Source organism: Antechinus flavipes, chromosome 4 (genome assembly GCF_016432865.1).
Source record: "Antechinus flavipes isolate AdamAnt ecotype Samford, QLD, Australia chromosome 4, AdamAnt_v2, whole genome shotgun sequence".
Classification (NCBI taxonomy): domain Eukaryota; kingdom Metazoa; phylum Chordata; class Mammalia; order Dasyuromorphia; family Dasyuridae; genus Antechinus; species Antechinus flavipes.
Genome location: NC_067401.1, coordinates 235,948,693 through 235,965,929, shown reverse-complemented (window position 1 = coordinate 235,965,929; position 17,237 = coordinate 235,948,693). Strand labels below are relative to the sequence as shown.

Below are 17,237 nucleotides of genomic sequence, written 5' to 3'. Positions count from 1 at the left end.
ATATATATAAGTGATTTTTGAAATCCTCTCTGTGTGATGCAAATTAATTTCAAAATTGTTGATGTTGTTGGGATTAAGAAAGTACATCTTTCATAGACAAGTCCAAATGTGGTCATAGTAATAAACAAAAGTATTAGGAACATTTGGTAAGGTTTGTCATTAGTAGTAATAGTAAGTAAAAAGAGAAATAGTCATTAAGACTGTACATTGGAAATGGTAGTACAATATGGGAGAAATAATGACTTCGCTACTTAGGAAAGTTTTGAAAGAAGTAATATTTTTAGAATCCCAATTGAATGAAATAAGTGAAATTTTTTCCAGATAATATCATTCTACCCTATTACTTTCATCCCAAGCCATTTTGTTTAGGGAGGCATAGAAGGATACAAAATAGAAAAAGAAGCCTGAAATTTTCAGCTCTATAACCTTTTTGATTTTTAAAAAATATTTTCATTTTGGTAAGTTATCATTCTTGTTTCCTTGGCATAGTAAATGATCTCTGCTTGAAATGAGAACAATTTTGGTCACTCCAGAAAACAAAGGAACTTTTTTTAAAGCTTAATCTTGTTGTACCAGATGCTTTTATTGAAATCTAAATGGATAATGCCTGAGTCTTGCAGAAGCAAAAGCCATATATAGATTAGAGAGCTAGGAGGAAAGCTTAAAGTTCTATTTATTGCTCTATGCTGATTGAAATCTGTAGCTGAAATGGAGAGATTGAAGTGGCAGGATGCGTTAGTATATATTGTTATAAACTTCAGGAGGGAAAAGGAACTATTTTCTGTCACTTAATCCTTACTTTGAATTTTTATGCATTCATTCTTTATCTTTATGCAACACTTTATGTTTCACATGAGAAAAAAGAACAAGATCTTCCTAGATATATAACATATACATCCTAGACATTATAATGGTGAAAAAAATTCTAATGGACACATATTTGAGTTCATTTCAATAATATTTCTAATATATAACAATTGAGTTTTTCCTTCCTAAAATAAAATAAAACAATCACTATTTACTTTATAGGCTAAAGAGTTAATGTTTATGAAGATACTTACTTCTGTAAATATGCATTCTAGTATTTATCCTTTTTCTTAAAGTGGTTATAATTGTTGCCTTGAGAATTCTGTATGTGTTTCAATGAAAAATATAAGTAGTTATTAAAAAACAAAACAAAATAAAACAACAAAAACTCCTTACTCCTAACATGATTTTCATACTAGACAATTTCATTTTGTTTTTTTCAAATATAGTAAATTCCATAGAATACTATATTTTCCACTTTAATTACAGTATCAATATTTCCCCCACTTCTCATGCTGCCCTTGTAATTTAAACATGAATATGGAAAAAGATAATAAATAGTCCCAGTTGGAATATACTGATTTTTAAATTATTCTTAAATTTTTATCACACTAATTGAAACACTTAATAGAGGTATAAACAGTACCATGTAAAAGACCATAATGAATCTATATCAAAGAATATGTAATATATTACATTACTTGTAAATTAATGTATTGCCATGTAATATTAGAGCAGGGAGAGATCATTCAGATCATCTAAGCCAATGCTTTCATTTTACATATGAGGAAATAGAAGCACAGATGAATTAAATAAATCATCCAGGGTCAAGCAACAGGATAGTCTGAGAAACCAGAAGTAGAATGCAGCTATTCAGAGTGCATTCCAGTGCTTTGTATGCTACAATTTTATTTATCTGAGGATGTATGTGAGTGTTTGTGCATGTGTGTGTATGTTTATTAGTCTAATGTAAATAACAATTAACTTGGAGTCAGGTGAAATGTTTCAAGCTTTAAACATTTCTAAACAATAAACAAATATCATTTATTAGTTATCTATTAAGTCAGGTACTTTAAGTGCTGGGGATGTAAAGACAAAAGTGAAATAAATCCTACTTTTTAGGAATTTACATTCTATCAAGGAAAATAATATGTATATATATATGTATATATATGTATATACACACAAAATATATAAAAAGTAAACACAAGATAATTTGAGTATATGAGGAGGAGTCATTGTCTGTAGCAACTGGAGGCATAAGGAAACTTTAGCTGGGCTTGGAGAGATTCTAAAGATTTTAAGATGTAAAGGTTAAGAAGAAATGAAAATTTTGAAATGGAGGAACAGTGTATAAAATGGTATGGAGGTAGAAGATGAAATGTAATATGTGCAGAAGATCAAGAACATCAGTTTGAGTCGGAAAAGAGTGAATTTTGAAAGATAGATTAGGGGCAGTTTTTAAAGTATATTTGGTCCTTGATAAAAGCAGCTTCTTCTTCTTTTTTTTTTTTAATTTAATTTTATTTAATAATAACTTTGTATTGACAGAATCCATGCCAGGATAATTTTTACACAACATTATCCCTTGCAATCACTTATGTTTCGTTTTTTCCCCTCCCTCCCTCCCCCCCCCAAGATGGCAAGCAGTCCTATATATGTTAAATATGTTGCAGTATATCCTAGATACAATACATATTTGCAGAACCGAACAGTTCTCCCGCTGCACAGGGAGAATTGGATTCAGAAGGTAAAAATAACTCGGGAAGAAAATCAAAAATGCAAATAGTTCACATTCATTTCCCAGTATTCCTTCTTTGGGTGTAGCTGTTTCTGTCCATCATTTATCCAATGAAACTCAGTTAAGTCTCTTTGTCAGAGAAATCCACTTCCATCAGAATACATCCTCATACAATATCGTTGTCGAAGTGTATAATGATCTCCTGGTTCTGCTCATCTGACTTAGCATCAGTTCATGTAGGTCTCTCCAAGCCTCTCTGTATTCATCCTGCTGGTCATTCCTTACAGAGCAATAATATTCCATAACATTCATATACCACAATTTACCCAGCCATTCTCCAATTGATGGGCATCCATTCATTTTCCAGTTTCTAGCCACTACAAACAGGGCTGCTACAAACATTTTGGCACATACAGGTCCCTTTCCCTTTTTTAGTATCTCTTTGGGGTATAAGCCCAATAGAAACACTGCTGGATCAAAGGGTATGCACAGTTTGATAACTTTTTGGGCATAATTCCAGATTGCTCTCCAAAATGGCTGGATTCGTTCACAACTCCACCAACAATGCATCAGTGTCCCCGTTTTCCAGCATCCCCTCCAACATTCATCATTATTTTTTCCTGTCATCTTAGCCAATCTGACAGGTGTGTAGTGATATCTCAGAGTTGTCTTAATTTGCATTTCTCTGATCAATAGTGATTTGGAACACTCTTTCATGTGAGTGGTAATAGTTTCAATTTCTTCATCTGAAAATTGTCTGTTCATATCCTTTGACCATTTATCAATTGGAGAGTGGCTTGTAAAATGCAGCTTCTTAAGCAGAGGAGCAACATGATCAGACTTGTGACTTAGCAATCTTATCTAAAAAGGGGGTGGGGGGCTTGGGAAGATCACATAGGAGCCTATTTAATTGCATTGATCAGTCAAGCTACAGGTATTTATTCAGTGCCTCTTAGATGCAAGACACAATACTAGCTTTTGAGGATACAAAAATAAGTTAAATAGTGAATTTAGGAGTGTGTGTGTACGTATGTATGTATTTAATTATTTATTGTTGTCCAGTCATTTCTAATTATATTCAATTCTTCATGAGTCCATTTGGGATTTTCTTGGCAAAGATACTAAAATGGCTTGCCACGTCTTTCTCCAACTCATTTTACAAACGAGGAAAACTTCACACATCTAGTAAATATCTGGAGGTAAGAGGGTGAAGCTTTCTGATTGAAAACCCAAGTTCTATCCACTGCACCACCTAACTGGTCCATATATGTATATATACAAATACAATTGTACATGCTATTTTCCAAAAATACATATACATATACATACATATACATACACACACACACACACACACACACACACATATATATATATATATATATATAGAGAGAGAGAGAGAGAGAGAGAGAGAGAGAGAGAGAGTGCTTCCTTCTAAATTCCTTAAGTTTTCATTGACTTAAGTTTATTTCTTTTATGCTGTTCATTCACCACCCATTTCCTTCCTTACAATCTTATATTTCATAATTTTTTTTCATTTTTTTCTAGACATTCTTGTAGTCTTTATGGGAAATCCCTTCTTTGTGTGTGTGTGTGTGTGTGTGTGTGTGTGTGTGTGTGTGTGTGTATGTGTGCGCGTATGCGTGCGTGTGTGTGTCTTTACAGTTATTATAGAGTTAGTTTTGCAATAATTGTTGATACTAATTCTTTGTTGATTTATTGACCTTTTAAGCTTTAGTTACTAAATTGGGATTTTGTGCCAGGGTCAAGAACTATCCCTTGCTGTACTTTTGAGTGGGATTGTCTGCTCTGCTTAGTCTCACCCTGGATTGCTCTTGATTCTTATTCTGTATTCTATTTTCTTGATCTTAGATATCCTGGAAAACTGAAGTTAAAAGAACTGGAGTTTCATAGTCTATCAGAATAGAGTTAGGAATCTCAGAAATTTGGGGTCTAGGATATTTTGTTCTGATAGCAAAGATATCACTTTTGTGTCAATGTGGTCACTGCTATTCCTTGAGGCTCCTAACATCCCCACTTGGATTTTCTGAATACCCTTGATGTGTCTTAGAAAATCCTTTTTTTTTTTGGTTTGGTTTTTTTGCCTCTGGACATAAAGCCTTGCCACCTATTTGATCTGGTTTCTGGTTATGCTGGTATTCAACTTGCTTGATGGGCCAAATTTCCTATTTCCTCAGAATTCTGAGTGTCTATTTCTATAATTAAGGAGTATATTATAACTTTTTTTGTGTGTTTTCCCACTATTATTATTATTCAGTATAATATGAACTTCAAACTTTTGCCAGAGAAGGTATATGTTAGCTAGATGGCCTTCCTCCTATTCAGGCATCCGTTATGGTTAGAAGTCAAAGGGAATGCATACTTATACAGTGTATGATATATAAAATTACACAAAAATCAGCAATTGAGGGGAATCAGAAAAGACTTCTAGGAATTGCTGTCTATTTGAACTGTGCTTTGAAGAAAGGTAAAGATTCCAAGAAGTGAAGATGAAGGGAGAGCCCAGACCTGTATCACTTTGGTCAAAAGCTTGGAGACAAAAGAATTTGATAGCTATGTAGAGGATGAATTAGAAAGGGAAGATATGTGGCAGATAAACCAATTAAGAAGTAATTACAGTAGTCCTAGTGAGAAGCAATTGGGATCTGATTTAGGTGGAAACGGTGAATAATAAAAAAAAATACAAATATATTATGGAATTAGAAATGGCAAAATTTGGCTATTAATTGGATATGTGAATATAGTAAGGTAAGGAGTCAAGGATAATTCAAGAGCTATGAACCTAAAAGACTGATAGTTTTCAAGAAGAAAATAGGGAATTTTTAACAGATGGGTTTGAGGAAAAGATGATGACATTTGTTTTTAATTTATTGAGTTTAAATCTATCTGATTCATTCAGTCTGGAATGTCCAATAATGCTAACAATGTTTGCAATGCCAGACCACAGCTCAGGCTGGAGATTAGAGTTAGACATATAAATTTGGCAGGTATGCCATAAAGATCATAGGAGTTGATGAGGTTTCCAAAATAGACATTACATAGAGAAAAGATGGTCAGAATCTTTGGGTAGAACAATAAGCAGGATTTGAAAGATGGAAAATTATTAATACAAAGGAGTCTGACAAGTCAATTAACTTTCTTAAGCCTCAGTTTCCACATCTATATAATGGTAATCACATTGCTGTTTAGGGCTGTAATCAATCAAGAAATATTTATTAATAACACATGTTATAGATATTGTTTTAAATCCTGAGGAATAATACAATAAAAGTGAAATTGTATCAGTCCTCAATAAGCTTAAAATCTAAGAGGAAAGAGAATATATAACACATAAAAGTAAACACACCTTATATACAAAATGAATATGAAGTAATTTTAAGAGAGATTGCACTAGCAATCATTGGGTAGGAAGGTGAATTGGGAGAGAGCGCTAAAGAAAGTGTCTTGAGAGATAAAGATGAGAAGGGAATACATTCCAGGAAAGGAGACAATGAATGTAAAGAACAAGACATGGAAATGCAATTTCCATGTATATGGAACATCAAGTTTGCTCCCCTTCCCCCCATGAATGTCAGGATGTTAAGATATTTAAATGTCAAACAATAGAGTGTATAGTTGATCCTACAGATAAATGAGAATCTTTGTGATTTATTTGGTTGTAGTGTATAGGTTACTGAATAGTTGTAAAGCTCAACATAAATGTGAACTATTATAATTCTACAACTAATAAACACAAGCACTATCAGTGCTGCTTGGTATAAAAAATTAAAGAAAATTCTAATTTAAAAATATCACCAATTTATTTCTCCCTGCTTGAAATCTGATATTAATTTATATTTAAATAATAATTCACTAATTGACATTAATGGTGGTTTTTTAAAATTGTCTTCAAAAGATAAAATTTAACAAAAAGTAAACTTGACCTGCATCCATAATACAAAACTCTCATCTGAAATGTATGCACCACTGAAGAATAATGCTCCACAGATTCATCCCATATTTCTCCAAAATTTATTTAACAAATATCTTTTACACCTAATTATATAAGCCAATGTTTTAAGCCCTGAGAAATATAAAAATAATTCCTTATTTTAAGGAATAATCTAGTTGAATAGATAGAACTTGCAAGTACATTATAAGTATACATAAAAGTATTTCAAACAAAATGTACAAAGTTCATAGAGCAGAGAGGAGATAGCCCTTCTAGTTGCAGAAACAAAAGATTTCATGAAAGAGGTGATATTTAAGCTGAATGCTGAAGAATGTATAGGATTTTAAAAAGCAAAAAGCTAAGAGTTACCCCATTTTGGATCTAAGAATTTTAGTAATAAAGCAAATCAGAAAATTTCTTTATTTGCCCACACAATTCAATCCTTCTCTCTTTTGCCTTTTATAAAAAACAAAATAATTCACACAAGGAATTGATTTAAATAGCTTGGTAATAAAACAAACCAACTAGTTTTTATTTCTTTTTTCAAATTTAAATATCTTTTAATGACTCAGTTTCTCTTTTTGTAAGTGGGTGGGTTAGCATAAATAATGTCAAGCATTCTTGTCTTCACATTGTATAGATAAGCTTTGAGACAATTAAAATATGTCAGGAAAAAATAGGTATCTTAACTTAATATTAGAAAAAGATTTAATTGTTATCCAAAATATGGATAGTTCTAAAAAGATATTTATGAATAACAAAAAGGGCTAGAATTGATAATGAAAAACTATATATCATTCAGGTATTAAGCAACCAGACAAATAACATGGAAGAACATTTGTTTCTTCTGGATCAATTTAATTCCCTAAGTTAACATCTGACTTAATTACAGAAGCACTGAGTACTATAGAAAAAGAATACTACTACTAATTATGAGAACTGAAGGAAAGTGTTTTTTACCAGCTATACAACTTTGAGCAAGACAGTCAACCTTTTTAATCCTCACCTGGGTCACCTATAAAATAGAGCGAATTGTATTTTAGCTTCACAGACTCAGGAGACATAGGGCCAAATAGTAGCCTAAGGATTTCCCACTTCTAAATGGAATGATTCTATAACTACAGGCATTTTGTAAAAACAGAGAGAAAAAAATTGCTCTGCAAGCTTATATAAAAATGTATTTTAAAGAATAAAACTAATAGATTTTTCTTATTTTGGGCTATGATATGATAATCAGATGCCCACTTGATCTTCCTAGAACAATGTTAACGTGATCATTCTGTTTTCTGGATGACAGGAAACATACATTAAAAATTAAATAGAATTCTTTATTTCTGTAGCTTTATCAATCTAATTTTTATTGTTGGAATCCTTACTAACTGCTAACTAATTAGAGTTGATCTAATCTTACAAGAAGATGTTTTGGGCAGAACCTGAAACAAGGTACTAACCCTAGAGAACTTCTAAATTTAGTTCTCTACACCATTAATTTTTTAATCTTTGATAAAGATGCACTGGCTCCAGCAGACAGGTTTTATAACCCACCAGAAGAACAGTGTCCAGTGCGAGCAGCTCCACTATCTTTAGATAATCACCAGTTGATGTGGCGAGATCCAGAAAGTGGTGAATGGAAGGGACCAGATAGGCTAACTGCTTGGGGGAGAGGATTTGCTTGCATCTCTACATGTGGAGAAGGAATCAGATGGGTGCCGACGAGCCGCATTCGCCTTGTCCATCGCAGAGAGATGGAGCAGACCCTTGAAACAAAGGAGAAGACCCAAGAAATATCGGGTGATTCTGTTGCTGATTGTGCTCACCATTGAAAGAGCATAGCTGACAAAGAGACTGTTAAAAAGACTCTTAAAATCTTCAGGAATCATTGGATTTCCTAACACAAGATGAAACTGTTTTAGTTCTTGAAAAACCAGCGAGAATCATTGGATTCCTTAAGATGAAAAATTGTTGATGAGACCTTTTGCAGTACTTCAGAGCTTACAAGAATTATTAGATTCCTGGCACATGAACTAATGGACAATGGATTCCTTATGGACTATTTCTAGGACTTATGGACATGTGTAAATTTTCAGGTTGATTCATGTTGTTACATTACTACTAGCCTGTGTTATATTGCTATGTGCTTATGTAAATTATGTATAATGCCTCCCATATTGATGGATATATGTATACCATGTATATCTGTTACAAAGTTCTGGCCCATATTGATGGATTTATGTGTACCCCTTCAGAAACCCACTAATCTGATTAGATTTCCTATTTCCTTTGGTGTTTTCATCTAACAAAAGAAAGGGGGAGATGTTGGAATCCTGCTAACTAATTAGAGTTGATCTAATCTTACAAGAAGATGTTTTGGGCAGAATCTGAAACAAGGTACTAAGTAGAACTAATTAATACAAGGCTTGTGTTCACACCTTTACTCATTGGAGTTCAATGAGTTCACATTTTATAAACTGAAATTCAGAGATTTAGGTTTTCCTCATTTGATATAATTTTATTACTCCCTGCATTCCCAAATATGTAGCATTCTTTCTTCTTCTTTTTTTTAACTTTGCCTTCAAGCAAGGCAATATTGTTGTCTTTTTTTTTTTTATAGCTTTTTACTTACATGATATATGGATAGATAATTTTTCAGTATTGACAGTTGCAAATTCCTTTGTTCCAACTTTTTCCCTCCTTTCCCCCCACCCCCTTCCCCAGATGCAGGTTGACCAATACATGTTAAATATGTTAAAGTATAAGTTAAATACAATATATGTATACATTGAAATAGTGTACAATTAGCCTGTGAAGGAAATAAAAAATGCAGGTGGACAAAAATAGAAGGATTGGGAATTCTATGTAGTGGTTCATAGTCATCTCCCAGAGTTCTTTCCCTAGGTGTAGCTGGTTCAGTTCATTACTGCACTATTGGAAGAGGGCTATGTCCATCAGAAGTGATCATCATATAGTATTGTTGTTGATGTATATAATGATTTTCTGGTCCTGCTCATTTCACTCAGCATCAGTTCATGTAAGTCTCTCCAGGACTTTCTGAAATGATCCTGCTGGTTATTTCTTACAGAACAATAATATCCCATAATATTCATATACCACAATTTATTGAGCCATTCCCCAATTGAGGAGCATCCAGTCAGTTTCCAGTTTCTGACCACTACAAAGAGGGCTGTCACAAACATTCTTGCCCATACAGGTCCCTTTCCCTTTTTAAAAATCTCTTTGGAATATAAGCCCAATAGTAACACTGCTGGGTCAAAGGGTATGCACAGTTTGATAACTTTTTGAGCATAGTTTCAAATTGCTCTCCAGAATGGCTGGATGTATTCACAATTCCACAAACAATGCATCAGTGTCCCAGTTTTCCCACATCCCCTCCAGCATTCCACATTATCTTTCCCTGTCATTCTAGCCAATCTGACAGGTGTGTAGTGGTATCTCAGAGTTGTCTTAATTTGCATTTCTATGATTAATAATGACTTGGAGCATCTTTTCATATTTCTAGAAATAGTTTCAATTTCTTCATCTGAGAATTATCTGACCATTTATCCTTTGACCATTTATCAATTGGAGAATGGCTTGATTTCTTATAAATTAGAGTCAATTCTCTATATATTTTGAAAATGAGGCCTTTACCAGAACCTTTGACTGTAAAAATGTTTTCCTAGTTTATTGCTTCCCTTCTAATTTTGTCTGTAACATTATTTCTTATGCAAAAATAAAATTCCTTCAAATGATTTTAAATCAAATTTTTTGTATACTAGTGTTCAAAATGAAATACTATGGAATGTTTTTGTAAAATGGTAACTCACTTATGTAGTTGAAAAAATTTAGACTCATACATTGATTAAAGTTCACCTAACTTTGATACAGTGCTTGTCAGTCAACTAGGATCTATTAAAAACCTGCTATGTGCATGGTTATATGAGAGCTTATTATTATGAGTTGTGTTTATGATAAATTCAATAATAACTCATTTATATAGCTTTTTTAAGTTTTTAAAATGTACTTTCCTCAAATAAATCTTGGGAGATAGGAAGCACAAATATAATTAGTCTCATTTTGCACATTAGAAAAGTGAGATTAAATATTTCCTAAAATTTAGTCTCCTTAATCCCACCCTGCTCCCCAACCTAACAAGATATAATAAATTTCAAAATTCAAGTATAACCATGGGTTGATTTTAGAACATTAATCATAATATATTTTTGGACTGAATCTGAGATTTCAGAGATGTAAGGGCCTTCAAGGAAGAACTTTGCCAATAACAATTGACACCTCTACAGCAATATATAGTCTTAGGGATTTCCTTGAGACACTAAGGTTAAATCACTTTTTCAGTTTCACAGAGCCAGAATGTGTTAAGAGACAAGACTTGAATCTGGTTTTATTCTTTATTTCAAGATCAGCTGTATGCTAATCTTGCATGTAATTTTTTTTTTTTAAATCCATTTCAAGAGCTTTAATTTCTTCCTAAGGCCTGGAATCTAGGCCTGACTTTATCATGACATATATCGATGACTTTACTAAACTTTAGTTTCATCATGTATGAAATGAGAGAATTAGACTAGATGATGGTCTGCGAAATCTTTTTTATCTCTACAAGTACTATGCAGTGGTTAGTATAGCACATATGTAAATATCATATAGTAGTCCATAGTAGTTATGAAAATAGTCAATCTATTCATCACTTGAAATGACTTCACTCACTTTATAGGGGAAGTCAGAGTTGTGGGATGAACAATTTTTGGACAATTATTTATGGTATAGGGTTGAGGCAAAACAAAATTGAAGGAAAAAAGAGAGATTATCTTTAAAGGTCTAGAATGAAGTGCCTCATAAAAGGTTTGAAAATTTTTTGTTAATTCCAGTTTAAAAGTAAAAAGAAATTGTTTCAGTCTTTAATTTCTAGGCCAAGTATTTACATGTGTAATCATAAATAAGTCTAAGTTCCTATACTTTCTAAAATTGCCTAGAACCTTATTTATATTTGCTTCACATCAGACCCTTTCTCCAGGATAGCATATATCTGTAGCTATACAAAGTAATTTATTGAATTGAGAGTTTCTTGCCATTTGTTTCTTTGCTTGTGAATTATCATCACAGGACTTTTCTTTAAGCACAAGCTTTTGTACCCCTGTATACTCTAGGCATTGTTATTTGAATTTGAGAATGTTTGCAACAATTATTTATCTCAACATAATATAATATTTAGCAATGGAGAAGAAATAAATGCTTTCTGAAAAAAAAAATAATGATACCGTTTTTTTCAGGAGCAAGGATTTTGGAAACTAATAACATTTTCCTGTGAGATATTTTTAAGCTACTTGGAAGGACTTTCACCTCAGTGACAGTAGAGACCTAACAAATTGACACTAGCTCTAAAGCGTGGAGAGTCATGTAATATTGAAATGATCTAAAATGAAGTGCCCCATAAAATGTTTGGATGATAACTTCTATTTCTCAAGATTGATTCAGAGTTTTTTGAGCTATATTACAAGCTTCTGCAGTGAAACTTTATAGAAGAAACATTCTGAACCTATGTAATGAGAAAGATACCCCTTCAAACACTAGATTGAATAGTTGAAAGTGCGATATGAACCTTGAAGATAATAAGTTTAATGTATCTTTTGAATTTTAATGAGAATAACTTGATAATAGCAGAAGTCTGGCCTTCAGAAGCACTGGTTAACTCTTAGAAATAATTTTTATGGGTATTTTAACTTTTGTTAAAATGAAGAAAAACTCTTCTTACAGGAAAAACAACAACAACAACAACTGGGGGAGCTAGATAGTGCAAGTAGAAACAGCACCAGCCCTGGAGTCAGGAGGACTTAAATTCAAATCAACTCTTAGACACTTAATACTTTCTAGCTGTGTGACTCTGAGTAAATCATTAAATCCCAATTGCCTTTCAAAAAAGAGAAAGGAGGCTGGAGGGGTGGGGAGAAAGAGCGGGGAGAGAAAGAGGGGAGAAGACAGAGAGGAGAAAAGAAAGAAAGAGAGAGGGAGGGAGGGAGGGAGAGAGAAGCAGAGGGAGAAAGAGAAAGAGACAGACAGAGATGGAGAGAGAGTGGGAGAGAGAGATGGAGAGAGAGACAGACAGAGATGGAGAGAGAGACAGACAGAGATGGAGAGAGAGACAGAGATGGAGAGAGAGACAGACAGAGATGGAGAGAGAGACAGACAGAGATGGAGAGAGAGACACACAGAGATGGAGAGAGAGACAGATAGAGATGAAGAAAAAGATAGAGATGGAGAGAGAGCGGGAGAGACAGATGGAGAGAGAGAGACAGACAGACAGAGATGGAGAGAGAGTGGGAGAGAGAGATGGAGAGAGACAGACAGACAGAGATGGAGAGAGAGACAGACAGAGAGAGAGTGGGAGAGAGAGACAGAGAGACAGAGACACAGACACATACACACACACACACACACACACACAGAGAAACAGAGGGAGAAAGAGGGACACAGAGAGAAAGATAGAGAGACAGAGATAGAGAGACAGATAGAGATAGAGACACACAGAGAAAAAATTCCTCTCAAGTACTTAATTTTAAACACTAGAATTTCAGGCTGCATATAAATTCAAGGTAAGAAACCAGTGAAGTGCATGGCCACCTAGGAACTGATATATTTCTCTGATCAGGATGACATGACCCAAATTGCTTTTGATTACTAACTTCTGACCCAATCAAGAATTGCTTAGATAAAATTACATAGTTGCTCTACTTAGCTCCCATTTTTTAAAACCATTTTCTCAAGGATCCCATTGCTCCTTAATTTTAGAATTCATCACCTTTTTTTTTTTTTAATGTGACCTATTAAAGAAAAAAGCTGCTAATAATTTTACTTATTATCTCGTAGGCACTTCCGAGCAGATTTCTTTCACTTACATTTTCAAATAACCACAACCATTTATTATGTATTATTTCATAGATACTGGAAAAAGAGGCCATCATAGGTTATTATTTGTATGCTTTACAAATCCCCAAATGCTTTACTTTCTTATTGGAATGAAAATTATTGAGCATAAATATAGATATTCAAAATTATGATTAAAATGACACAAGCAAAAAGATATTTAAGATTAATTCATTTGAACTTAAGTTAAATGGACTATTATGTGCATAACACAATTTTATTTTTTGGATGCAGATTCAAAAGAAACAGATGCCAATGTTCTACTTACTTTGAGCTTATAACCTTGCTGGAAAAACAAGATATTTGCACAATAAAACATTAAGTTACAAAATATGGTAGTATATAATTTAATGCCAAAATAAGAGAGATCTGGGAGTATGCCTAAAGGATATGTACTCTCCCCCTTTTTATTTGTGTTGAATTCCAAAGGAGGTATAACTAAGGTAATATGCATATTATAGGAGAATCTAAAGTATTCCCTTGAAAAGTGTCATTAAAATGTATTGTTAAAAGATACTCTTCTTAATAAATAATAATCATCTACCCTGGTCAGAATACATCTAAAATATTATGTTTAGTGATCAATTTTAGGGAGGGGTGGAGCACATGCAGAAGAAGGAAGGGCTTCAAATTAATTTATAAGAGGACCAATTTGAAGGATTGTTTATTCTAGAGTCATGAAGAAATGTTATGTGTGTGTGTGGGGAAGAGAGTATGATTACTACCTTCAAATATCTGAAGGATTAAAAACTAAAAGATAAATTAGGCATTTTGTGTTTGACCCAAGAAGGCATATCTAGAATCAGAGAATGGAAGATTTAGGCTCCATATAAAGAAAACATTCTTAGTAGAATCACAAACTCTGGAAGGAGGTAGAAGTCGCATTACCTTGCTTGGCTACCTCAGACCTGAACAACAACAACAAAAAAATCCCTTCTATAGCAATCAGTAAAACAACAGCAGCAAATACCTATTAAGCACTTACTATATGGGCCCTTTGCTAAATATTGGTGTTAAAGGCAAAACAAAACCCAAAAGAGAAAAGCAGTCCCCGCTCTTGAGATGCAGACCAATGGGGGAGAAGACATGCAATAAGCTATGCACAAACAAGATACATACAGGATGAAGTGGAAGTAATAGACTGAGAGGCAGTTGTTCTCTGATTGAGAGACTATTCCATTGTCTTTCCTCTCTCTTCTTCCCTCTGCCTCCAATTTATCTCATTCCCAATCCGCAACACCTGTGTCAGCAAAGGCTGCCTTGCAACTCCTTCAGATGTTATGATCCACAGCTCTAGAGGTTCTTGGAGAATTGACCTGTCCCTTAACACTGATGTCTTTTATAAATGTAGGATATCTTAAAAGAATTATCTGAATAATTCAAGTCACTTCAAAATTTAAATAACATACTTAAGAGAAACCCTGGCAATGTATTTCTCACTTAAATTTTGGTGATAAATAAAAATTTTAAAGTAAATAAGCATCTAGTTTTATTTGTGGTTTTTTTTTTTTTTGATCAGAATTGTGATTTCATTGGCATAGCTTTTCCCTTCCTGTATAATTAATACTGAAAATTTATCTCTAATTCATAAACTTAAATGGTTGCCAAGGAATGGAGAAGCTAAGTCACTTAGCTATATCTCATAGCCAGTATATATCAGAAAAAGAACTTCATCTCAAGTCAGCCTGACATCCAAGCAATCTCTTTATACATTACACCACACTTTTTTTCCTCCATTTACACAGTCACAACATTAGTTTAGGTCCTTAATACTTTTTAGCTGGATTTCAACAGCTTTCTAAATGATCTCTTTGCATTAATACTCCAATCTATCTTAGTTGCCACTAATTTTTTTATGAGCAAAATTCTGAAATTACAAAATATTTAATAAATTCATATACATAAGGATACACAGAGTCTTTCTCTTTCTAAATTTAGGTAGCACCTCCAAAATGAAATGCAAAATTTTCTAGCATTTAAAGTTTTTCACAACCATTTCAACCCTTTTTGTATTCTTACATTTTATTACCCTTTATGCACTGTATAATCCAATAATCTGATCAACTCACTTTTTCTCACATAGCACTCTCTTCATTTTTATTCTCCCATAGTTTAAAACAAACCTTCTCCCATACCTGGAATCCTCTTGTTCCTCATTTCTACCTCTTAGTTTCATTGACTTTCTTCAAGATTTAATTCAAATTCCATCTCTTTGTGTGAGTCCTTTCCAGTACCCCAGCTTTTTCTTCTTTCCCTCTGAGCTTATTTTCCATTTACTATTTCTATATATCTTGTATGTACCTAGTTCTTAACAGGTTTTCCTCTATTAGAATGTGAGTTCCTTGAGAACTGGGACTGATTTATATTTCTTTTTATCTTCAATGTTTTTAACAATGGCTATGACATATTGAATATTTAACAAATGACTGTTAACTTGATTTTTTTCCAGTAGTTTTCTTTACAAGCCTAAAGAGAGGGCTCTTTGCATTGACAAGTCTATGAGGTTGTGCTGTAGTGAAGAAAAATTGGATTTGAAATCAGGAAAACCCAAGTTCAAATTCCTGTCATTCACTTACTATTTGTATGAACTTAAGGAATTCACTTAATCTCTCCTGGCTTCCATTTGCTCTTTTATAAAAAGGAGATGAAATAGGGGCTGTTTTCAATATAAAAATGAGATAATATGTGTAAGACACTTTATAAATATTAAAGTGTTATATAAATATTAGCTCATTTTGAATATTTGGTGATGTACTTTCTAAAGATTTAAAGAGAAAAACACCATGTATTTTTTTCCCCTGAGGCAGTTGGGGTTAAGTGACTTCTCCAGGGTTACACAGCTAGGACAGATTAAGTATCTGAGATCATATTTGAACTCAGGACCTCCTGACTGCAGGACTGGTATTCTAGCCACTGCACCACCTAGCTGCCCCAACACCATGAAGAACAAAAGGGAGATTGTTTTCAGCATTAATTATTAAAAACAAAAGACATCCCCTTTCCTTATTTCTTTTTGCAAGTTCTAAGTTGTTCTAGTCCCTTTTTTATATTTCTAAAATGATCCAAAATAAAAATTATGAAAATAAATTCATTCTCAAGGTTTACAAAAAACAAACTCAACAATTGCCTCCCTCCAAAATTAAAATTAGATATGCTGATGTTAAATTTTAGAATCTAGAGTAATCGCTCCCTCTTCTCAAAAATTGCAACAAGTATGCAGTTTCCTTACATGTGTGATCATCCTTCATCTTAATTGGTCCTCTGTTCCTAGCATATGAATTTACCTGAATCACATTAGAGAATCATATTTTGAATGCGTAAATTTCAGCTAAAAGAAAAAAAATAGCTCATTTCAAAGTAAACATTTAGAAAATAAATCTGATGTTAAAATTATGCTAGATCTGGCCTAAAAGCAGAAATATTAAGGTTTTTGTTGTTTTGTTTTATTTTTGTATTCCAGCAGTATATTGTTTGTATTCCAGCAGTATATCGTTTGTATTCCAGTAGTATATCATCTAGGAGTATATCAGCCGTATATCAGAATACCACATTTCTCAGATTTCATACTCTCAGAACTAGTATATATTAAGATATCAAGATTTATCATAGTATAAATGTGAAAAGAAAGCTAAGGTATTAAAAATACTATAAGGAAAGAAATTTAAGATATGAAATAAAAACTAGCATTTAAATAAACCAGAAATTTAAACATTTCTATTATTAACTGCCTTTAATAGGCCTAAATATGCTTGTGACTACTATTAAGTTATATATTATATATATATATATGTATATATATAT

The 17,237-nt window shown here is 33.0% G+C and overlaps 1 protein-coding gene and 1 long non-coding RNA gene across 6 annotated transcripts in view; both read right to left on the bottom strand.

Moving 5' to 3' along the window:
• Positions 1 to 16,046, bottom strand: part of LOC127561894 (uncharacterized) — a 57,204-nt gene extending 41,158 nt beyond the window's left edge. Inside the window, exons 1-2 of one of the 2 annotated variants that reach the window (XR_007953565.1) lie at positions 14,556 to 16,046; positions 1,062 to 1,129 (exon numbers count right to left, since the gene is read on the bottom strand). This is a non-coding gene — a long non-coding RNA (uncharacterized LOC127561894). The remainder of the gene's footprint in view (positions 1 to 1,061; positions 1,130 to 14,555) is intronic. The other variant, XR_007953566.1, reaches the window with a different exon arrangement.
• The window catches only part of ADGRB3 (adhesion G protein-coupled receptor B3), an 882,558-nt gene that overhangs the window by 634,841 nt on the left and 230,480 nt on the right, over positions 1 to 17,237 (bottom strand). The window lies entirely within an intron of this gene.